The sequence below is a fragment of the Mustela nivalis genome (assembly GCF_964662115.1).
Source record: "Mustela nivalis genome assembly, chromosome: X".
Lineage (NCBI taxonomy): Eukaryota > Metazoa > Chordata > Mammalia > Carnivora > Mustelidae > Mustela > Mustela nivalis.
This window is the reverse complement of record NC_139040.1, coordinates 89,226,754-89,245,386: the sequence shown is the minus strand read 5'-3', so window position 1 is coordinate 89,245,386 and position 18,633 is coordinate 89,226,754. Positions and strand designations below refer to the sequence as shown.

Sequence of the window (18,633 nt, the reverse complement as noted above, 5' to 3'; positions counted from 1 at the left end):
GAACATTAATCTATAGTGACAGAAATCAGTTCTATGGTCGCCAGGTGATGAGGGCATGAGGAGGGCAGGATGGCTTTCAAAGGCACACAAGGATATTTTTGGTTGTTGGTATTGAATAGATAATGAATATATACGTATATGTACATATACATACATACATACATACATACATATACATACGTATACATACATATATATTCATTATCTTGACTATGATGATTGGTCCACAAGTACATATAACAAAGTGCATCAGACTGTACACTTTACTTCTAGAAGATTTACATTTGTTAATTTGAGAGAGAGGGGGAGGGAGTGTGTGCCCCAGAGTAGGGGGACGACGTGCAGAGAGAGAGAATCTTCAAGCAGACTCCCTGCTGAGTGCAGAGCCCAACGCAGGGCTCAATCCCCTGATCCATGAGATCACCACCTGAGCCAAAACCAAGAGTCGGGCGCTCAACTGACTGAGCCACCCAGGTGTGCCCAGACTGTGTGCACTTAAATTAAGTCTGCTGGGTCTCTAGTATGTCAGTTTTAACTCAAGGCAGCCATAAAAAAAATAAATAAATAAAAGATCAGGGATGAGGATATATGTTACACATTTTACAAATTTATAAAATATAAATATCAAATACTGTGTACACCAAGAACACTGGTCTCACTGTATGCATTTTTCAGTTGCATAAAGAAAATGATACATATTAAACACACTGGATTTCTTGTTTCTGTAAGAGGCACAGAGTTGGAGTGGAAAATGCAAACAAAGAGCATCAAATAAATGAATGACAAGTGAGGGGCCTGGCCTGAAAGAATCACGAGAACAGTGATATGAGCTGGAAATAAGATTTTGTCAAACTCTGACCCTAAAGTATCCGCACTGCCCCTTTGCTTGAACTATTCTGACCTTCTCTTAGGCCTGTGAGAATCATACTTGGGCCTGCCTCAGGAACTTTAGAGTGCTATTCCTGGAGACCCCGAAGTGGTAAGCCATTTTCCTCTCCTGTTCATCTGTCTACCTCATGCTTATTTTTGAGGTCTCAACTTAAATATCACTTTTTCATGAAGGCATTTTCTGGCGACCAACCACTTTATCCCCAATTTAAATTACTCATCCTCTTTTCCTTTCTCTTAGTACCTGAAAACTTCCTCCACTTCGGTATTTGTCACAAAAGTTTATATTCATTAGAGAGAGCCTTTCTGAAACATCTGTCTCCCCGTTCCAGCCCAAGCCCCATGGTGAAAGTTGCCATTGTCTGTTTTCTTCTCCACTGTATGTCCTGAGGGCCTATTCCAATGCCTGTTACATAATGGACTCTCAAGTATGTCTGTGGGAGGAATAAACGAATAAACGAATGAATTGAAAAACTGAGTGGAAAGGATGGAAGAATTGGTAGAGGGATTGGTATATGAATGTATAAATTCACGGTTTTCCTGCAGATGTGGCTCCATGTGGCCCTGACAGTAGGGAAACAGACAGGCATATGGGAGGGAGAGCAAACGGATGAAAGGTACCCAGATATGGAATATGGGGGAAAGGATGGAAGGGAGAAAGAGAGACTAAGCAGAAAAACCAGTGGGAGGACCGAAAAGACTTAGGAAAGAGGGAGAGAGAAGTAGTAGCAAAGAGAGAGGGAGGAATCAGGGGAGACGAGGGAGAGGTGGGGGGAGAGGGGCAGTAAATAGGACAGCAGGGTGACAAGCAGAAAGGCAAGGGGTAGGAAGAAAAGTTAAGGAGCACCTCTCCCCAGTGACACACCTTACTGGGTGGTGAACAAAATAATGAATTCCAGAAGTGCCCCCCTTTTCTTTCTATCACTATCATCTCTCAACATGGGCCACGGAAAATTTAGAGCTGTTTGTAAAAACCGAGACCACAGAGGTCCTGCCTCATTCATTGCTCTTGGTGAAAAGCTGGTAGCTGAGATCTCACCAGCGATAAGGCTACAGGGAAGAAACATGAACAAGAACACACTCCTCATTCTGAAGCCAGCTGCATTCAGGTGGCTACACAGGAAGCACATACTGTGAAGGTATGTGCTACACTGACGTGTGCATTGTATTTGTGGAAAGAAAATAAAAAGGAAATATTTTACCAAGTCTTTCATGTAACATGCCATGGAGAATTCCCCATCGTGGGGGCACTGGGAAGGAATTGAATCCTCTCAGGGACAACACAAGGAATTCCAGATAGAAGTTGCTTCTGCTGCTGTTGGTATTGGGAATTCATTATGTCAAACCTCTGGAGTACTCTCTGGAATAGAGAATTTAATGTCCCAAAGCCATGAAAAGGTTTGTAAACATGATCATTTGATCCCAAGCACGTTTCTGCAAGTGGTGTTAGACTAAGGGCACTCAATGAAAACAGCCACATTTTAGCATTTACATGCTAATACGAAACTACCCTAACATCCTGATCTTAGTTTTGCCATTAGATCTTCCCCTTCCTTCTCCTGAGACATGAGGGAGGTAAAAATTTACAATGATCCCATTTTGGTTACATTTGAGTAATGGTGTGGGGGGGTGTGTGTTGCCCCTCACAGTGGATTTTATTTGGGGAGGACAAGGAAAGCAAACATGAGGAGAACTTATGAGAACAAAAATTCATTATTTTGTCCAGTTACTATTGGCTTCCCAATAGTAAACGGCAGCCCTGGGGCAGGTAACACAGGATTAACCGAAAGGCTGATTACTAACAGACTTGTGAGGCTTATTCAGAAAGTGGTTATCAAGGGAAAGTTATTCTTGGATCCCTTTTATCATCAGATCCTTCTTTGGGGGGGGGGAGAGGGGAGGGGGCCATTAGGGGGGCTAGGTACAACAAGAAATGTGCAGAGTATTATCAATATAGTACTTAATGGTAGCCAAAAGGCATTTCTCAAAAAGGCAGTAGGGTTATGTGTTGTCCAGTTGCAGATAACTGTAAAATGTGAGGTACATGAAGTAACATCGTGTCCAGAGTAAATGGATAATTATTTACATATGTGGGAGTAGTTACTAAGTATGACCTGAAGTGGCCAATTCTATCTGAAAAATATCAGACGCCAGTAACTCAACCATGGGACGTGTTGCCAGTTTGGACAATCTAAATGTCAAGAACAAAGTGCTGAGAGATAAAACGAGGCTTAAATGAGGACAACCTACTTATGTGGGACCAGTTTAAGGTTAAGAACACTGATGTCATGGTACCAGACATTAGTGCATGAGCCCCTGATGGAAAAGCAGGTGTGAGGGAATGACTGAAAATTCAGGGGTCCTTAACCAGACAATTTACCTTATCTTCACATGCGTTGAGTCCACCAACCATGCCTGCAAACACCAAGTGCCGGTCTCTGGATGAGACTATGGCATCACCTGAGGCCATGTCTATTCAAATGGGTACATGTGATATTTCAATGTGGGTTATGACATTTGGGTATATGTGTTTCCCATCTGCAGTAGGGTGAGAGGTATGTGAAAGTGTGGAGTTATCGGTAAGAATCTGACAGTACGGGACTAGTATTTGTCCAGAGGACGAAACGACATCTTCCTCCTACCCGGCACTGCCACTCTGCCCTCTCCCAGAGCTTTCTCTAAATGAGGCACAGACACAAGGGCTTGGAATATTGTTCACTGGGCTAGTTCCTTGTACCCCTTCATTTAGAGCCTTCTGGTTCTACACACAGGCGTGGGCTCAAGAATGAAGCAGAATTCCTTTAATTCATTCTGCATCTTACCACCACTGACCCCTAATGTGCAAGGATGAGGACTCAGCCCCAAAGCTCCAGTGGGAAGACAGGAAGAGAGAGTGACGTGGCAGCACCCAGCCTTCACAGGTGGGCACTGACTCAACTTACCAATTAGTATTGTAAGAGAGAACATGGGTGTGTCCTACATGTATGCATGTCACCTCACAGTGGCCAGTGGTACTGTGCTCAGTGCTCCAGAACCTGGACCATCATAGGAGTCTTCCCCCTTGGGATCAGGGCCTTTCCCTGGACTGAGGAGTGCAAAGAGAAGCCCGATTCCATTCCCTGTGAGCTAGAACCACAGATAGAAACCAATTTGGTCAAAGAACAAGGAAGTCATGTGTAAAAACTGGTTTCTCTAAAACAAAACAAAACAAAACAAAAAAACAAAAAACAAAAAACTGGGTTTGCTGTTACAACCTCAAACTGTTAAAATCTGGGCCTGATGAGAAAAACAAAGGTGAACTCACGAAAGTGAACTTTCACTAAAAAATGAAGGAGCAATAAAATCTAGAATGTAATGGCTGACGATTTTGAAACTTTTAATCAAGGTGGAAATCAGTCACATGATTTGGTTGACAACCTACAACTCTATAAAGTACTACAGTGTGGGGTTTATACAAATTAAAAAAACAAAGGATATTTATTATACACATTTATTACAACATGTTAATTATTTTGAAAAAATCAAGCACTACAAGAAAATATTAACATGGATACAATAAATTATATCAAATTGCAATGTTCAGAATTACTGGTTCAAAATCATTGCATACAAACATCTATGTTTTCACTTGTGAGATAAACTGACAGGCTAGCAGGTGGATAGCAAGAAAGATAGATAAATTTACAGAGATGATTTTTACAAGAATCAGCTTCTAACACACATGCTATTCAAATAAAAAGTACCAGATTTTATTTTATTAGACTATGACAAAATAAAGGGCAGGAATCAAGAAAGAGGTAAATCTTGTTTAGTGATCTCTTTACCCGAAGAGATATTTGTTTATGGAAGATTACTCCAACGTTAAGGAAAAAGAATTCTGGAAACCAATAAAAGGTGGATCTATTGAGAAAAATAAATGTGAATTCACTCACAGAAAATTACCCCTGAAACTAATATTATGCTGTATGTTAACTAACTAGAATTTAAATAAAAACTCAAAAAAAAAGGGAAAAAAGCAACAAAATCTAGCATATAGATGCTGAGGATTTTAAAGTGTTCGATGGTGGGTATAAATTGAAAACACGGTTTAATTAACTAATGCTGTTCCGATCAAAATTCCACCGGTATTCTTCAAAGAGCTGGAGCAAATAATCCAAAAATTTGTATGGAATCAGAAGAGACCCCGAATCGCTAAGGAAATGTTGAAAAACAAAAATAAATCTGGGGGCATCACGTTACCTGATTTCAAGCTTTATTACAAAGACAAGCTTTATTACAAAGCTTTATCACCAAGACAGCATGGTACTGGCGTAAAAACAGGCACACAGACCAGTGGAACAGAGTAGAGAGCCCAGATATGGACCCTCAACTCTATGGTCAAATAATCTTCGACAAAACAGGAAAAAATATACAGTGGAAAAAAGACAGTCTCTTCAATAAATGGTGCTGGGAAAACTGGACAGCTATATGTAGAAGAATGAAACTCGACCATTCTCTTACACCGTACACAAAGATCAACTCAAAATGGATAAAAGACCTCAATGTGAGACAGGAATCCATCAGACTCCTAGAGGAACACATAGGCAGTAATCTCTTCGATATCAGCCACAGCAACTTCTTTCAAGATATGTCTCCAAAGGCAAAGGAAACAAAAGCGAACATGAACTTTTGGGACTTCATCAAAATCAAAAGCTTCTGCACAGCAAAGGAAACAGTCAAAAAAACAAAGAGGCAACCCATGGAATGGGAGAAGATACTTGCAAATGACAGTACAGACAAAAGGTTGATATCCAGGATCTTTAATGAACTCCTTCATCATCACTAGCCATCAGGGAGATTCAAATTAAAACTACATTGAGATATCACCTTACACCAGTTAGAATGGCAAAAATTAGCACGACAGGAAACAACATGTGTTGGAGAGGATGTGGAGAAAGGGGAACCCTCTTCCACTGTTGGTGGGAATGCAAGTTGGTGCAGCCTCTTTGGAGAACAGTGTGGAGATTCCTCAAGAAATTAAAAATAGAACTTCCCTATGACCCTGCCATTGCATTACTGGGTATTTACCCCAAAGATACAGATGTCGTGAAAAGAAGGGCCATCTGTACCCCAATGTTTATAGCAGCAATGGCCACGGTCGCCAAACTGGACAGAACCAAGATGCCCTTCAACGTACGAATGGATAAGGAAGATGTGGTCCATATACACTATGGAGTATTATGCCTCCATCAGAAAGGAAGGATACCCAACTTTTGTAGCAACATGGACGGGACTGGAAGAGATTATGCTGACTGAAATAAGTCAAGCAGAGAGAGTCAATTATCATATGGTTTCACTGATTTGTGGAGCATAACAAATAACATGGAGGACATGGGGAGATGGAGAGGAGACGGGAGTTGGGGGAAATTGGAAGGGGAGGTGAATCATGAGAGACTATGGACTCTGAAAAACAATCTGAGGGGTTTGAAGTGGCGGGGAGTGGGAGGTCGGGGTACCAAGTGGTGGGTATTATGGAGGGCACGGATTGCATGGAGCACTGGGTGTGGTGAAAAAATAATGATACTGTTATGCTGAAAATAAATAAATTAAAAAGAATTTATATATATAAAAAAAACAACATGTAGCTACATTTACAAAATGTAAGAGGGTTAGGTATTATAAATTTAAAGACATAGGCCTGTGATTTCATAAATTTATTACAATACGCTGATTGTTAATAAAAGAAATCAAGGACAATGTGGAAAAATAAGTGCAAAACAAAAAATTATACCAACTTTAACATCCAGAATTATCTAGTTCCAACACTGGCTCAAAATCACTTCAGATACTTTGTTATTCACCTATGAAACAAAAGGATAGGTTGGTAGAGGGAAAGCAAGAAAGAAGGACAACTTGAGAGAAATGAATATCACAAAAAGTGGCTTATACCACACATGCCATTCGAGATAAAAATATACTCAATTTTGTTTTATCAGTATGCTAAAATAAAGGGAAAGGGAAAAAGAAAGAGATGAATCTCAGTTTGGGGATATTTGTGTCTGGAAGATTCCTCCAAAGTTAAGAAAATAGATCCTCAGTAACATTATGTATTTGGGAACTTTATTATTTTCATGGTTCATTTAAATTTTGTTGGGCTCAGGAAAATCCCTGCCTTGGAAGATAACATACGAAGAGGATAGTTCCCTTGCACTTTCCACCACAACAAACCCCACCCACATCCATTCTCCCATTTTTTTCAAATACACTTATTTATTAAAGTATAAATTACAAAAATTATACAAATCATGATTGTGTTGCTCCATGTAATTTTTTTTTCACAAAGTGAACACACCATACCTATACAATCCCCACTCAGACTGAAATGTAGAATATCACGTACCTCCCTACAAGGCCCTCTTGGGCCCCTTGCCAGTTACTGCCCATCCCTCGTCTGCAAAGTAACCATAGTCCTCACCTCTGGCATCATGGTGTGGTTTTGTCTGATTTTAAATTTATGTAAATGGACTCATATGGTATAGAGTCTTTTGTGTTTAGCTTCTTTTCACTCAACATCATTTTCCTGTGTTTTATCCATGCTCTTGGGTCTGGTAGTTATTCAATCATTTAATTGCTACGTTGTAGTCTGTCATATGAATGTGTATAATTTATTCATCAATTTTACTTGTTGTAAATATTTGGGTAGTTTTTTGGTCTGGAAAAGTACATATTTTGCTATATGAACAATATTGTATAGACTTTAGCATTAACTGTGCTTATATATGTGAATTTGTGTGGTCACCTAGGAGCTGAACAGCTAGGACATAGGACATTGCCTACAGTCAGCTTTATTAGGTAGTACCAGAGAAATCTCCAAAATGATCGTACTACTTTAAAAAAAAATGCATGGTAAAATGTACATATCATAATAGTTATCATCTTAACCATCCATAAGTGTAGAATTCATGGTATTAAGTACATTCACAATGTACCCATCACCATCACCACTAACTGTACCTAAAAGTTTGTCATCATCCCCAACACAAACTCTGTACGTATTAAAAAATAACTCCCCATTTCTTCCTCCTGCTGGTCAACACAAATATAGTATTTGTTTTACTGTGTCTGCCTTATTTTAGTTAGCATAACGTTTTCAAGGTCCATCCATGTTGAGGCATATGTCAGAATTTCATTTTTAAAATATCTGATTAAAATTCCATTGCATGCACATACCACAAATCATTTACCGATTCACCAGTTGATGGGCACGTGGCTGTTTACACCTCTTGGCCACTGTCAATAATGCTGCTATGAACGTGGGTATACAAATTTCTGTTTGAGTCCTTGCTCTCAAATTTTCTGGATATATACCTACAAGTGGAATTGCTAGGTCATGTGGTAGCCCTGTGTTTAACTTTATGAGAAGCTGCCAGCTCCTTGGCCATGAAAAGCTGTGATCAACAATCAGAATCCAGAGCCTCAATATTTAGAGAACAAGGTTCTAATTGCCCACGCTGGCTCCAGCAAGCCACACCAGCTGCCTGACTGTATTTTCTTCTGAAAGCTTTATTATTTTACATTTCTTACTTAGATGTGGAATACATCTCAAATGGATTGTTTCACATTTTGTGAGAATGGAGGAATATTCTTTTATTTCCCCCTGTAGAGATACACAACTGATACCGCACAAGTTATTGAAAAGACCATCTTTTCCCCACCTCACTGCAATGGCATTTACATCATCAGTGACCATATATGTGCATGTGTGTTTCTGGACTCTTTAGTCTATTCCATATGTCTGTTTATCCTTGCACCAATAATACAATGTCTTCATTATAACTTTCTATTAACTCTTCTTATAGAGCCCTTCAGCTATGCTTTTCTTCATCAAGATTAATTGGCTCTTTCTCTCCATTTCCATTTCCATATACATGTTAAAATGAACTTGTCAATTTCCAAAAATCCTGCTGTGATTTTTAAAATGTAATTAAATGTAATTTAATTTTAATTCCAGGATAGTTAATATATAATGTTGTATTAGTTTCAGGTGTACAAATAGTGATTCAACAATTCCATTCATGACCCAGTGCTCATCACAGCAAGTGCACTCCTTAATCCCCATCACCTATTTCGCCCTTCCCACCCCCCACCTCCCATATGATAACCATTGGTTTGTTCTCTGTAGTTAAGAATCTGTTTCTTGGCTCTTCTCTCTCTCTCTCTCTCTCTCTCTCGCTCGCTCGCTATTGGTGTTTCTTTAATTCCACATATGAGTGAAATCATATGGTATTTGTCTTTCTCTGAATGACTTATTTCACTTAGCATTATACTCTCCAGCTCCATCCATGGCATTGCAAATGGCAACATTACTTTCTTTTTTGTGGCTGAATAATATTCCATTGTGTGTATATACCACATCTTCTTTATCCATTCATCTATCAAGGGATACTTGTGCTGCTTCCATAACTTGGCTATGGTAAATAATGCTGCTATAAACATAGGGGTGCATGTATCCCTTTGAATTAGTGTTCCTGTATTATTTGAATTAATACCCAGTAGTGTGATTGCTGGATCATAGGGTAGTTCTATTTTCTAACTTTCTGAGGAACCTCCATACTGTTTTCCACAGTGGCTGCAAAAGTTTGCATTTCCACCAACAGTGCAAGAGAGTTCCCTTTTCTCCAGTCCTCATCAATACCTGTTGTTTTTTGTGTTGTTGGTTTCAGTGATTCTGACAGGTGTGTGGGGTGATATCTCATTGTAGTTTTGATTTTCTCGGTGATCAGTGATGTTGAGCATCTTTTCATGTGTCTGCTGGCCATCTGGGTGTCTTCTTTGGAGAAGTCTGTTCATATCTTCTGCACATTTCTTAACTGCATTGTTTGTTTGGGGAGCTGAATTTGGTAAATTCTTTATAGATTTTGGATATTAGCTCTTTATCAGATATATCATTTGGATCTATCTCCTCCCATTCAGTAGGTTGCCTTTTTTTTTTAAGGATTTATTTATTTATTTATCTGAGAGAGAGGGAGAGTGGAGCGAGGTGCAGAAGGAGAGGGAGAGAGCGAATCTTCAGCTGACTCTCCACTGAGTGTGGAGCCTGACGTGGGGCTCAATCTCAAGATCCTGAGATCACGATCTGAGCCAAAATCAAGAGTCAGATGCTTAACTGACTGAGCCACCCAGGCACCCCAGGTTGCCTTTTAGCTTTGTTGATTGTTTTCTTCAACATCCAAAAGCTTTTTATTTTGATGGAGTCCCAATAGCTTATTTTAGCTTTTGTTATCTTTGCTTCAGTAGACAGAAGCTGCTATGGCTGATGTCATAGAGATTACTGCTTATGTTCTCCTCTAGGATTTTGATAGTTTCCTGTCTCACATGTAGGTCTTTCAACCATTTTAGAGTTATTTTTGCAAATGGAGTAAGAAAGGGGTCCCTTTCATTCTCCTGCATGTTGCTGTCCAGTTTCGCCAACACCATTTGTGGAAGAGACTGCCTTTGTTTACACTGGATGAACTTTCCTGCTTCATCGAATATTACTTGACCATATAGTTGTGGGTCCATTTCTGGGTGTTCTATTCCATTCCACTGATCTAGGTGTCTACATTTGTGCCAGGACCATACTGTCTTGATGACTACAGCTTCTTTTTTTCCCCTCATTAAACTTATGTTTTAATGGGTCTCGAAATTCTGTGACAGATTTTTGGTCAAGTTGTTTCCATTACAAAGTACTGATTTTAGTAATAGCTTAGAATTGCCACACACATGAAAAAAAAAAAAAAAGAACAAATGGTCCACAAGACATTTTCCTTTCCTTCTGAAGGTTTTACGATGCATTGTTATCATTTACCAGTCTTTTACTATTAAACTTAAATGGTCAACTGACACAAACCATTCTGAGACCATTCTTCCACAGCTGATTAAGACCAGAGTGACAGATATTGGGAATAATATACATTTAGGCTTCTGAGCTTTCTGGGAAGACTTGGTGACCATACCAGCTCCAGCTGTCTTCTTGTCCACTGCTTTGATGACACCCACAGCAACACGGCCCAGAGGGGGATAGTCAGAGAGGCTCTCAACACACACAGGCTTGCCAGGAACCATCTCAACAATGGCAGCATCACCAGATCTCAAGAACTTGGGACCATCTTCCAGCTTCTTTCCAGAATGATGATCTATCTTCTCCTTCAGCTCATCAAACTTGCAGTGTGAGCTGTGTGACAATGCAGCAGAGGTGCATATCCAGCACTGATTTGGCCTGGATGGTTCAAGATAATCACCTGAGCTGTGAAGCCAGCTGCTTCCATTGGTGGATCATTTTTCCTGTCACCAGCCACATTGCCACGATGAACACTTTGGCAGACACCTTCTTGACATTGAAGCTCACATTGTTCCCAGCAAGAGCCTCACTCAAAGCTTCATGGTGCATCTCAACAGACTTTGCTTCAGTTGTAACATTGACTGGAGCAAAGGTGACCACCATGCCAGGTTTAAGAACACCAGTCTCCACTCGGCCCACAGGGACAGCACCGTACCACCAATTCTGTAGACGTCCTGGAGAGGTAGACACAAGCTTGTCAGGTGGACAAGTTGGTGGCAGAATGCAATCCAGAGCTTCAAGCAGTGTGGTTCCACTGGCATTCCCATCTTTTCGGGTGACTTTCCATCCCTTGAGCCAAGGCATGTTAACAGTTGGCTCTGGCATGTTGTCACCATTCCAACCAGAAATTGGCACTAATGCTACTGTGTTGGGGTTGTAGCCCATTTTCTTAATGTAGGTACTGCCTACCTTAATGATTTCCTCGTATCTCTTCTGGTTGTCGGGTGGCTCAGTGGAATCCATTTTGTTAATACCAACAGTTAGTTGTTTTACACCCAGTGTGTAAGGCAGAATGGCATGCTCATGGCTCTGCTCATTCTTGGAGATGCTTCCTTCAAATTCACCAATGACAGCAGCACTAATCAGGACAGCACAGTAAGCCTGGGATGTACCTGTAACCATGTTTTTGATAAAGGCTCTGTGTCCTGGGGCATCAGTGATGGTCCCATAATACTTGCTGGTCTCAAATTTCCACAGGGAGATATCCATGGTAATACCACATTCACATTCAGCTTTTGGTTTGTCCAAGCCCCAGGGATACCGGAAGGAGCTCTTTCCCATCTCAGCAGCCTTCTTCTCAAAAATTTACATGGTTCTTTTGTTGATTCCACCACATTTGTAGGGCAGATGACCAATAGTGAGTTCAATTCCTTGATTTATCTTTCTGCTGCTTCATTGTGGGTATATAGAAACTCAAGAGATTTCTGTACATTCATTTTATATCCCTGACTTTGTGAATTCATATATCAGTTCTAGTTATTTTCTGGTGGATTTTTGGGGTTTTCTACATTGGGTATCATCCTGTCTGTAAATAGTGAATGTTTGAACTCCTCCTGCTGATTTGGATGCCTTATATCTCTTTTTGCGGTCTGAGTGCTAGGACTTCCAGTACTATGTTAAGTAACAATGGTAAAGATGGACACCATTCCTGACTTTAGGGGGAATTGTTGCAAATTTTCCCCTTTGAGGGCCATATTAGCTGTTGGTCTTATATATATATGGAATTTATTATCTTGACGTATTTTCCATCTACCTTACTTTGTTGAGGGTTTTTTTCAGCAATAGATGCTCTATTTTGTCAAATGTTATTTTTGCATGTATCGAGAGGATCATATAGTGTTATCCTTTCTTTTATTAATGTGGTGTATCACATCGATTGATTTACAAATATTGGTCCACCCCTGAAGCCCAGGAATAAATCCCACTTTATCATGGTGAGTAAGTTTTTAATGTATTGTTAGATTCGGTTTGCTAGTTAGTTGTTGAGAATTTTTGCTTCCAAGTTCATCACAGATAGTGGCCTGAAATTCTTTTTATTGGAGTCTTTGTCTGGTTCTGGAATCAAGGTAGTGTTGGACTTATGGAATGACTTTTGAAGTTTTCCTTCCATTTTTATTTTTTGAAATAGTTTGAGAAGAATAGATATTAACCTTTCTTTGAATGTTCGGTGAATTCTCCTGGGAAGTCATTTGGCCCTGAACTTTTTTGATTACTGATTCAATTTTTTTCTTGGTTATGCATATGTTCAGATTTTCTATTTCTTCTTCTTTCAGTTTTGTTAGTTTGTATGTTTTTAGGAATTTATCAAATTCTTTCCATTTTGTGGCATATAATTTTTCATAATATTCTCTTAGAGTTTTATGTATTTCTGTGGTGTGGGTTGTGATCTCTCCTCTTGCATTTGTGATTTTATCTATTTGAGTCCTTTTTTTCTTTTTGATATGTCTGAGTGTTTATCAATTTTATTAATTCTTTCAAAGAACCAACTCTCAGTTTCATTGATTTGTTCTGGGTTTATTTGTTTGCTTGTTTCTATATCATTTTTTCCAGCCTTAATCTTTATTATTTCTCTTCCTCTGCTGGCTTTATGCTTTGTTTGTTGCTTCTTTTCTAGCTCCATTAGATGTGTGGTTAGATTGTGTATCTGGGTCTTACTTCTTGAGGTAGGCCTGTATTGTTATATATTGCCCTTTTATGACTGCCTCTGCTGCATCCCAGGATACACTAATTTCTGATTGAGAGACAGAGTGGTCTGATCATGTTTCTGTCATGTTTGAGGGTAGTTTTAAAATATTTTTATGCATATATTATAATTCAATCAGTATAGTAATATCTGAAATATATTATGCATGTTGTATTAGTGAAGCTATTGATGGCCTTCCATATTTCAAGACTGTTGCTAATATTTGAGGAACAAAAGGCAACTAAAACAAAGTTACTGGTTAGTGGTCCTTTCTTGTCCATAAGAGGAGACATACCTAGACACACAGAAGAAGAAATATTCAGAAGTCAGGTCAAGAAGGCCTTTAAAGACCAAGCTAAAAAAAATGTAGAATTAATCCTACAGGACAGTGGGAAGTCATTCATAAATGGTAGTTAGCCAGAGTAGTGATATGGACAGATTTGTGTGCATCGTACAGACTTTTTTTTTTTTTTTTTTGTAGAACAGATGATATATTGGAAGGGTGTCAGTGAGAATGCAGTTCTAGTGCTCCAGGGGACACTGAAATAAGGCTGTGGCCATTGGGTTGCTAAGGAGGGAATGGACTACAGAAACACAATTGAAATTGACTAGAAAAGACTTGGTGATGGAATATGTGGGGAATCCAACATTGACTACAGATTGCTTTGTGGTTTTGGTGACTGGGAGGTTCTGATGCCTTTAACTAAGCTGTTAAATAGGAGAGCAGCAGCTTTGAGATGTTTGTGTTGGACCATGAATGTATAGAAGAAGGGAAGGGTTGGTTGATGGTGGTTTACATATGACTGTCTGCAAGTTTGTGCATGTGTGCATTATATGAATAGTCACCAGCGATGTGTGAGTAAATGTGTGACAATGGATGGGCAATGGTGACACTAGAATAGGTGGGCATCACCTAAAACTATAGCAAGTGTTCATTATCAGATATCAAATTTTCTCATTCTATTGTCTCAAAATCTCATTTAGACACTAGCCAACACAAATGTCTCAAATATTTATTCAAATGTCAAAATAACGATTTATCTGTTAAACCCAAATGTTTATATAAAATTAATGCATTCATTGACTTCTGCTTTCATTTCAAAATGTAGAAATCAGGACAATAGGAAAAGGAAGGGAAAGGGGGAGTAAAGTGGGATATGAACCATGACAGACTATGGGCTCCGAGAGTCAAACTGAGGGTTTTCGAAGGGAGGAGGGTAAAGAGATGGGTGAGCCTGGTGAGGGGTATTAAGGAAGGCATGTATTGCATGGAACACTGGGTGTTATATGCACAACAAATCATGGAACACTACATCAAAAATTAATGATGTACTGTGTGGTCACTAACATAACAATAAAAATTACAAAATGTAGAAAGCAGGAAAGAATACTTTTACTATAATTATGGCAAGAAAAGTGTTGGATGGACAGCAAATTAATGTTCGTAAACTCTTCAGAAAACAGAACAAAAAGCCAACTCAAAATTTTGACACAGAATGGAACCCTCATATATAAACACTAGTTTGGTGTCTGTTTACTTGGTACATATGCCACCAGATAACATATAAGGTGGTAGGAAGATTAAATTAGAAACTTTTTTTAATAAAAAAAAAAAGAAACTTTTTTTAATAAATTGCTTAAGTCTTAGCATGGACAAGCCTAAGAATGTGAAACACTAGGGGTCACAGGCATAAAGGTTTCCCACACTCTTGGCAGTTTTTTCCTTAAGAGACCCCACCAAGCATTCACAGGGAGAACTAGCAAGTAATCAGTAAAACTTTCTCTTTGATGTTGTCTGAGGGGAGAGAAACAACAATCACAGAACACTCATGAAAGAAATTGAAGAAGACACAAAAAGATGGAAGACCATTCCATGCTCTTGGATTGGAAGAATAAACATTGTTAAAATGTCTCTACTGCCTAGAGCAATCTATACTTTTAATGCCATTCCAATCAAAATTCCACCGGTATTCTTCAAAGAGCTGGAGCAAATAATCCAAAAATTTCTATAGAATCAGAAGAGACCCTGAATCGCTAAGGAAATGTTGAAAAACAAAAATAAAATGGGGGGCATCACGTTACCTGATTTCAAGCTTTACTACAAAACTGTGATCACCAAGACAGCATGGTATTGGCATAAAAACAGACACATAGACCAGTAGAGAGTAAAGAGCCCAGATATGGACCCTCAACTCTATGGGCAAATCATGTTCAACAAAATGGGAAAAAATATACAGTGGAAAAAAGACAGTCTCTTCAATAAATGGTGCTGGGAAAACTGGGCAGCTATATGTAGAAGAATGAAACTCGACCATTCTCTTACACTGTACACAAAGGTAAACTCAAAATGGTTAAAAGACCTCAACGTGAGACAGGAATCCATCAGAATCCTAGAGGAGAACATAGGCAGTAATCTCTTCACTATCAGCCACAGCAACTTCTTTCAAGATATGTCTCCAAAGGCAAAGGAAACAAAAGCGAAAATAAACTTTTGGGACTTCATCAAAATCACAGCAAAGGGAACAGTCAAGAAAACAAAGAGGCAACCCACGGAATGGGAGAAGATATTTGCAAATGACAGTACAGACAAAAGGTTGATATCCAGGATCTATAAAGAATTCCTCAAACTCAACACACACAAAACAGACAATCATATTAAAAAAAATGGCAGAAGATATGAACAGACACTTCTCCAATGAAGACATACAAATGGCTATCAGACACATGAAAAAATGTTCATCATCACTAGCCCTCAGGGAGATTCAAATTAAAACCACATTGAGATATCACCTTACACCAGTTAAAATGACCAAAATTAGCAAGACAGGAAACAACATGTGCTGGAGAGGATGTGGAGAAAGGGGAACCCTCTTCCACTGTTGGTGGGAATGCAAGTTGGTGCAGCCTCTTTGGAGAACTGTGTGGAGATTCCTCAAGAAATTAAAAATAGAACTTCCCTATGACCCTGCCATTGCACTACTGGGTATTTACCCCAAAGATACAGATGTCGTGAAAAGAAGGGCCATCTGTACCCCAATGTTTATAGCAGCAATGGCCATGGTCGCCAAACTGTGGAAAGAACCAAGATGCCCTTCAACGGATGAATGGATAAGGAAGATGTGGTCCATATACACAATGGAGTATTATGCCTCCATCAGAAAGGAAGGATACCCAACTTTTGTAGCAACATGGACGGGACTGGAAGAGATTATGCTGAGTGAAATAAGTCAAGCAGAGAGAGTCAATTATCATATGGTTTCACTGATTTGTGGAGCATAACAAATAGCATGGAGGACAAGGGGAGATGGAGAGGAGAAGGGAGTTGGGGGAAATTGGAAGGGGAGGTGAATCATGAGAGACTATGGACTCTGAAAAACAATCTGAGGGGTTTGAAGTGGCGGGGGGTGGGAGGTCGTGGTACCAGGTGGTGGATATTATAGAGAGCATGGATTGCATGGAGCACTGGGTGTGGTGCAAAAATAATGAATACTGTTATGCTGAAAATAAATAATAAAAAAAAAGAAACAACAATCATTACCAAATCCAACTGGACCCATCTTCTCTGTCTATATTACAGAAAAAATTAATCTTTAGGGGAAAATTCATAAAAACTCATATCCTGAGGGCACTGAGGGAATTCCATTGCAACTGGGACAGGGCACAATGCTCACCATCAAAACTTTTTCTGGACCCATCTCCCCTATCTGTCACAAATAAGAAAAGCCTCAATATTAAAGAGAGGGGGCATCATAATATTAATTTGAGGACACTGGTGGAAACGCACTGCACATAGGGTAAGGGAACAGGGAAAAAACAAGGCTCTTCCCCTGGAGGAAGGAAAGGAATTCTTGTTAAGTCCATCATTGAATATGGAGGAGGGGCAGGAAAGCTTGTGAAATCCACATCAGTAAAACTCAGATATACAGTGCATGTCTACCATTAAGACCAAATTAAAAGACCAAATACATTCATCATGCTTATTCCTCACACAAACCTAACAAATATACAGTAAATATTATAGTGAAATATAACTGGTAGAACTGCAAGTGACAGATTCATTCTGGGGAGAAGCACAAGTAGTGAGAAAGAAAATAAATTACTGGAAGAATATTAAGGTTCTGGTACCCATAGCAACAATAATAAAAAAAATTTCCCCTTTAATCTGGTAACCAAAGCAACAGCAATCTTAAATTCTGGTAACCATAGCAACAACAAATTTCAGCTGCACTGCAGTTCCAGACCACATTAAAGCACACCTCCACAGTAAAGGCCTAGAAAAGGGAAAGGCTGGCTCATATCAAAGCATAAATATATTTATCTCAGTATTTGCTATCCTATACAACATGTCCAGCTTGCTACAAACAACTACAAGGCATAAAGAGAGGCAAGGAAAACAATCTGAAAAGACAAAGTAGTCATTAAAACTAGAGTCAGAGGGGCGCCTGGGCGGCTCAGTGGGTTAAGCCTCTGCCTTCAGCTCAGGTCATGATCTCAGGGTCTTGGGATTGAACCCCGCATTGGGCTCTCTGCTTGGCGGGGAGCCTGCTTCCCCCTCTCTCTTTGCCTACTTGTGATCTCTCTCTCTGTCAAAGTAAATAAACAAAATCTTAAAAAAAAAAACAAAACTAGACTCAGATTTGACACAGGCATTAGAAATATCAGGCAGTGGGGCGCCTGGGTGGCTCAGTGGGTTAAGCCGCTGCCTTCGGCTCAGGTCATGATCTCAGGGTCCTGGGATCGAGTCCCACATCGGGCTCTCTGTTCGGCAGGGAGCCTGCTTCCCTCTTTCTCTCTCTCTCTCTCTGCCTGCCTCTCCATCTACTTCTGATCTCTCTCTATCAAATAAATAAATAAAATCTTTAAAAAAAAAAGAAATATCAGGCAGAGAATTTAAAATAATTATAACTAATGTTAAAGTCTCTATTGAAAAAAGTATAGTACATGAAAGATTAGACAGGTAATTTAAGAAGAGAGATAAAAGCTATAAGTAGAAAGAATCAAATAAAATGCTAGAAATAAAAGAAACACCAACAGAAATGAATAATGCCTTTAACAGTCTCATCAGTTTCTCAAAACAGCAATGAAAAATCTGAATTTGAAGATAGGTCAGTAGAAATTATCCAAATTCAAATACAAAGAGAAAAATAGTTAAAGAAAGAACATCCAAGAGCTGTGGGTCAATATCAAACTGTGTAACATATGT

General features: G+C 39.3%; 1 pseudogene across 1 annotated transcript in view; it reads left to right on the top strand.

Moving 5' to 3' along the window:
• Positions 1–11,605: 11,605 nt before the first annotated feature.
• The window catches only part of LOC309856610 (elongation factor 1-alpha 1 pseudogene), a 56,413-nt pseudogene continuing 49,385 nt past the window's right edge, over positions 11,606–18,633 (top strand). Inside the window, exon 1 of the transcript XR_014316630.1 lies at positions 11,606–11,686. The product of XR_014316630.1 is annotated as an elongation factor 1-alpha 1 pseudogene (transcript). The remainder of the gene's footprint in view (positions 11,687–18,633) is intronic.